This window comes from Bombina bombina, chromosome 9, assembly GCF_027579735.1.
Source record: "Bombina bombina isolate aBomBom1 chromosome 9, aBomBom1.pri, whole genome shotgun sequence".
Lineage (NCBI taxonomy): Eukaryota > Metazoa > Chordata > Amphibia > Anura > Bombinatoridae > Bombina > Bombina bombina.
In genome coordinates, this window is record NC_069507.1 from 103,209,355 (window position 1) to 103,216,163 (window position 6,809).

Consider the following 6,809-nt stretch of genomic DNA (forward strand, 5'->3'; position numbering starts at 1 on the left):
TAATTTTTAGATAAAGGTAACTGTGAACTTTGCAGTATTGTAACCTATTGAATGGCCCACTGAGTATAAGAAAATATGTTTAAGGAAAATGCTGCAACATAGCATAATATTTTAGACCCTTCACCCTTTAGAACATAAGGAGGACACGTCTAAGCTAGAAGTTTATAGTAAATATACAGAGAAATGTTTGTTCAGGGAATAGCATAATTATAGTTTATGAAAGCAAATGTATTTTTCCCTTTTATTAATTAGTATGGTATCTGCAAAGTGAATTTGGTCATTCCTGATGTTTGTCAAAGAGAGTAATTCTTATCATAAAGATGTGTTTACCTTTAAACGAGTTTGTAGTTTTAAATGATGTTCTGTTTGTATGCTTTCCTCATACAGGAGTGTGAGAGAATTTAGGTTGGAGAATTATAAACATTATAGATAGCAGCCATCCAGAATAAAGCAACACAAGGTTCTTTTATTTTTTTAGAAGTTCAAAGTGACAGTGTAAAGAAATTCATTTATTTTCATTGACTGTTTTATTTTTTTCCATTCTTACTACAGGGCAGGCCTTAGCATAAGTTTTAGCATAACCATTCAGGCCCTTGATGAAGTCTGACAGGTTTTCACTTGCGTAGTATTCATGAAGTATCATTTAAAAGTGTATAGAGAAGTTGTAAATTATTCTCTGAGAAATGTCAATGTATTTAGTTTGTATTATATATCAACAATGTTTTGTTTGATTTTAAATGACATAGGATGAAAGTGACGTTTTATTTGGACCTAATTGTGATTTTATTGTGGTGTGTACTCATCCTGTACTGTTTCTGTTTGCTTCCTAGACTCCCTGTGACTCGAGTGTCTGCTTGCCATGGGTATCCACTGGTTGCCTTGTCTACCCCATGAACAAACCACCAGATTTCCAGTATCTCCCTGCTGAAGAATCGTGGATAAGCATCCCTACTGCAAATGAACTGTTGGAGAACTGTATTATAGCAAAGTGTCAAGGTGCAGCGCTCTCAAATGGACAAAGACTGTTCTTAAAGTATTCAGAGGCCACCTAGAGACAGTTGTGCTGTTGCTATGTCATGCTTTACTGTGGAAAAGGAACTGTTGGACATATTGGGGGGTGCTAGCAATGCAGGTGGAGAGATAGACGATGCAGCGTTGTTTGGGGGTAGATGGGGGGCTGGTTGGGTCTCTGTGCTGGTAGACCGGTAGTTTTGGGAAGGCTGGAAGTTAGATGGAAGGTATTGGAGGGGCTGTACCTATATGCAGTGACAATTATCCTATAAAAGTATATCACAACACAGGAATATTTTTCTCTTTAGTATTCTCACAGAGTTCTGTTACCATAATATAAGGCTTTGCTAATTTTCTATGCCTGTCTATTTTTTATGTTATTCTGTTAGAATAAAAGGATGGTATGTTAGGGGTAATATGAACCTGACGGCAGCCATCTCACAGAGTTCTGTTACCATAATATAAGGCTTTGCTAATTTTCTATGCCTGTCTATTTTTTATGTTATTCTGTTAGAATAAAAGGATGGTATGTTAGGGGTAATATGAACCTGACGGCAGCCATCTTGTTCCCCGCAGCCATTTTGTAATGATTATACTTTTATTATAATGGTTCATTCTGTAGTGAGAAATATATGCTTGCTATTGTATTTTCCTTAGCCGGTTAGCCTTGTAGAAAGTCCCTGGCCGCACGCCCAGAAGAATGTTCTATCAATAAGATGGTCCAGCGACCTTGTTGTCTCCGCAGATGGTAGTTTGTTATGACCATGTAATTATTGTTATGAGAAACTCATGTTCCAGTTTTTCCTTGTAAATTGCTCTGTATAACTGTGTAAGATGACGCGGTCCTAACGTGTCATCCCCTTAACCCTGTATGTTACTATAAGAAAGGCTTGCACTGTGAAATAAACAGAATTGGCTTTCGATCATAATGCTGCGTGGTCTGAGTCATTCTAAGGGGCCCTTATCAGGTAATCTACATATGCCTCAGGTGGTACACTAGGCCCCAGGCTTTGGCCTGCACTGACACTTACCCCCTGAAGGGGACACCTAACAGGTAATCTATCAGAATGGCTTGATCACCTTCTACAGCCCTTTGTTTAATCACTTCCTTCATACCTGAGAGACACTAAGCATGTACTTAATGTAATTGATAAATTTGTGTGGACAGATAAAGCAAAATGGCTCACAGTGGACGTTGTGTCTTTGTACTCCAGTATACCTCATACTAAGGGGATTGAAGCCATCAAATTTTTCCTTGATAATTTTTCTGACTACATAGATGCATTGAAGTGTTTTGTACTGAAGGTGGTGACTTTTTTGCTCACCCACAATTTCTTTAAATTTGAGGGGCTGTATTACCTCCAGAGATGTGGTACCGCCATGGGAGCTAAATTTGAACCATCTTTTGCTAACTTGTTCCTTGGCTGGTGGGAGTTTTACCACATCTTTGGACGATTTATTACTCATTTGGATTGGGGATGAGTCTATGTTCGTGGACTATCCTAATAACAATGAGATTGGCTTAAGGTTTACTTACGAATGGAACCCTAAATGCATTAATTTCTTGGACTTAACACTGATGGGCACAGACAAGGGCACTATCGAATCTACTATTTATAGAAAGCCAATTTCTGGAAATTCACTGTTATTAGGTACAAGTTGCCATCCCAGACATGTGCCTTTCGCAGTTTGCGAAAGGCCAATTTATTAGACTCAAAAGAAATTGTACTGATCCCTCAGAGTTTTCTACTGAATCAATAGATCTTGTTAAAAGACTAAAGGCTAGAAAATATCCTTTAAAACCAGTTAACAAAGCCAGAGCACAGGTTGATAAACTTACTAGGGAAAATTAGTTGTTATCTAATATTTGTGATGTTAAACCCTTTGATGGTGTAACTTTTGTTACCACACATAGGCCTAGATTTGGAGTTCGGCGGTAGCCGTCAAAACCAGCGTTAGAGGCTCCTAACGCTGGTTTTGGCCGCCCGCTGGTATTTGGAGTCAGTGATTAAAGGGTCTAACGCTCACTTTTCAGCCGCGACTTTTCCATACCGCAGATCCCCCTACGCCATTTGCGTATCCTATGTTTTCAATGGGATCTTTCTAACGCCGGTATTTAGAGTCGTTTCTGAAGTGAGCGTTAGAGCTCTAACGACAAAACTCCAGCCGCCTGAAAATAGCAGGAGTTAAGAGCTTTCTGGCTAACGCCGGTTCATAAAGCTCTTAACTACTGTACCCTAAAGTACACTAACACCCATAAACTACCTATGTACCCCTAAACCGAGCTCCCCCCACATCGCCGCCACTCGATTAAAATTTTTAACCCCTAATCTGCCGACCGCCACCTACGTTATACTTATGTACCCCTAATCTGCTGCCCCTAACCCTGCCGACCCCTGTATTACATTTATTAACCCCTAACCTGCCCCCCACAACGTCGCCGCCAGCTACTTAAAATAATTAACCCCTAATCTTCCGACCGCAAAGCGCCGCCACCTACGTTATCCCTATGTACCCCTAATCTGCTACCCCTAACACCGCCGACCCCTATATTATATTTATTAACCCCTAATCTGCCCCCCTCAACGTCGCCGACACCTGCCTACACTTATTAACCCTTAATCTGCCGAGCGGACCTGAGCGCTACTATAATAAAGTTATTAACCCCTAACCCGCCTCACTAACCCTATCATAAATAGTATTAACCCCCTAATCTGCCCTCCCTAACATCGCCGACACCTACCTTCAATTATTAACCCCTAATCTGCCGAGCGGAGCTCACCGCTATTCTAATAAATGTATTAACCCCTAAAGCTAAGTCTAACCCTAACACTAACACCCCCCTAACTTAAATATAATTTACATCTAACGAAATAAATTAACTCTTATTAAATAAATGATTCCTATTTAAAGCTAAATACTTACCTGTAAAATAAACCCTAATATAGCTACAATATAAATTATAATTATATTGTAGCTATTTTAGGATTAATATTTATTTTACAGGCAACTTTGTAATTATTTTAACCAGGTACAATAGCTATTAAATAGTTAAGAACTATTTAATAGTTACCTAGTTAAAATAATAACAAATTTACCTGTAAAATAAATCCTAACCTAAGATATAATTAAACCTAACACTACCCTATCAATAAAATAATTAAATAAACTACCTACAATTACCTACAATTAACCTAACACTACACTATCAATAAATTAATTAAACACAATTCCTACAAATAAATACAATTAAATAAACTAGCTAAAGTACAAAAAATAAAAAAGAACTAAGTTACAAAAAATAAAAAAAATATTTACAAACATAAGAAAAATATTACAACAATTTTAAACTAATTACACCTACTCTAAGCCCCCTAATAAAATAACAAAGACCCCCAAAATAAAAAATTCCCTACGCTATTCTAAATTAAAAAAGTTACAAACTCTTTTACCTTACCAGCCCTGAACAGGGCCCTTTGCGGGGCATGCCCCAAGAATTGCAGCTCTTTTGCCTGTAAAAGAATAAATACAATACCCCCCCCCAACATTACAACCCACCACCCACATACCCCTAATCTAACCCAAACCCCCCTTAAATAAACCTAACACTAAGCCCCTGAAGATCTTCCTACCTTGTCTTCACCATCCAGGTTCACTGATCCGTCCTGAAGAGCTCCTCCGATGTCCTGATCCAAGCCCAAGCGGGGGGCTGAAGAGGTCCATGATCCGGTCAAAGTCTTCATCCAAGCGGGGCAGAAGAGGATCTTCCATCCGATTGAAGTCATCATCCAGGCGGCATCTTCTATGGTCTTCCATCCGGAGCGAAGCGGCAGGATCCTGAAGACCTCCAGCGCGGAACATCCATCCGGACCGACGACTGAACGACGAATGACTGTTCCTTTAAGGGACGTCATCCAAGATGGCGTCCCTCGAATTCCGATTGGCTGATAGGATTCTATCAGCCAATCGGAATTAAGGTAGGAAAATTCTGATTGGCTGATGGAATCAGCCAATCAGAATCAAGTTCAATCCGATTGGCTGATCCAATCAGCCAATCAGATTGAGCTTGCATTCTATTGGCTGTTCCGATGGATGTTCCGCACTGGAGGTCTTCAGGATCCTGCCGCTTCGCTCCGGATGGAAGACCATAGAAGATGCCGCCTGGATGATGACTTCAATCGGATGGAAGATCCTCTTTTGCCCCGCTTGGATGAAGACTTTGACCGGATCATGGACCTCTTCAGCCCCCCGCTTGGGCTTGGATCAGGACATCGGAGGAGCTCTTCAGGACGGATCGGTGAACCTGGATGGTGAAGACAAGGTAGGAAGATCTTCAGGGGCTTAGTGTTAGGTTTATTTAAGGGGGGTTTGGGTTAGATTAGGGGTATGTGGGTGGTGGGTTGTAATGTTGGGGGGGGGGGTATTGTATTTATTCTTTTACAGGCAAAAGAGCTGAAATTCTTGGGGCATGCCCCGCAAAGGGCCCTGTTCAGGGCTGGTAAGGTAAAAGAGCTTGTAACTTTTTTAATTTAGAATAGGGTAGGGAATTTTTTATTTTGGGGGTCTTTGTTATTTTATTAGGGGGCTTAGAGTAGGTGTAATAAGTTTAAAATTGTTGTAATATTTTTCTTATGTTTGTAAATATTTTTTTATTTTTTGTAACTTAGTTCTTTTTTATTTTTTGTACTTTAGCTAGTTTATTTAATTGTATTTATTTGTAGGAATTGTGTTTAATTAATTTATTGATAGTGTAGTGTTAGGTTAATTGTAGGTAATTGTAGGTAGTTTATTTAATTATTTTATTGATAGGGTAGTGTTAGGTTTAATTATATCTTAGGTTAGGATTTATTTTACAGGTAAATTAGTTATTATTTTAACTAGGTAACTATTAAATAGTTCTTAACTATTTAATAGATATTGTACCTGGTTAAAATAATTACAAAGTTGCCTGTAAAATAAATATTAATCCTAAAATAGCTATAATATAATTATAATTTATATTGTAGCTATATTAGGATTTATTTTACAGGTAAGTATTTAGCTTTAAATAGGAATAAGTTATTTAATAAGAGTTAATTTATTTCGTTAGATGTAAATTATATTTAAGTTAGGGGGGTGTTAGTGTTAGGGTTAGACTTAGCTTTAGGGGTTAATACATTTATTAGAATAGCGGTGAGCTCCGGTCGTCAGATTAGGGGTTAATAATTGAAGTTAGGTGTCGGCGATGTTAGGGAGGGCAGATTAGGGGTTAATACTATTTATGATAGGGTTAGTGAGGCGGATTAGGGGTTAATAACTTTATTATAGTAGCGCTCAGGTCCGCTCGGCAGATTAGGGGTTAATAAGTGTAGGCAGGTGTCGGCGACGTTGTGGGGGGCAGATTAGGGGTTAATAAATATAATATAGGGGTCGGCGGTGTTAGGGGCAGCAGATTAGGGGTACATAGGGATAACGTAGGTTGCGGCGGTTTACGGAGCGGCAGATTAGGGGTTAAAAAAAAAATGCAGGGGTCAGCGATAGCGGGGGCGGCAGATTAGGGGTTAATAAGTGTAAGGTTAGGGGTGTTTAGACTCGGGGTATATGTTAGAGTGTTAGGTGCAGACGTAGGAAGTGTTTCCCCATAGGAAACAATGGGGCTGCGTTAGGAGCTGAACGCTGCTTTTTTGCAGGTGTTAGGTTTTTTTTCAGCTCAAACAGTCCCATTGTTTCCTATGGGAGAATCTTGCACGAGCACGTTTTTGAGGCTGGCCGCGTCCGTAAGCAACTCTGGTATCGAGAGTTGCATTTGCGGTAAAAAT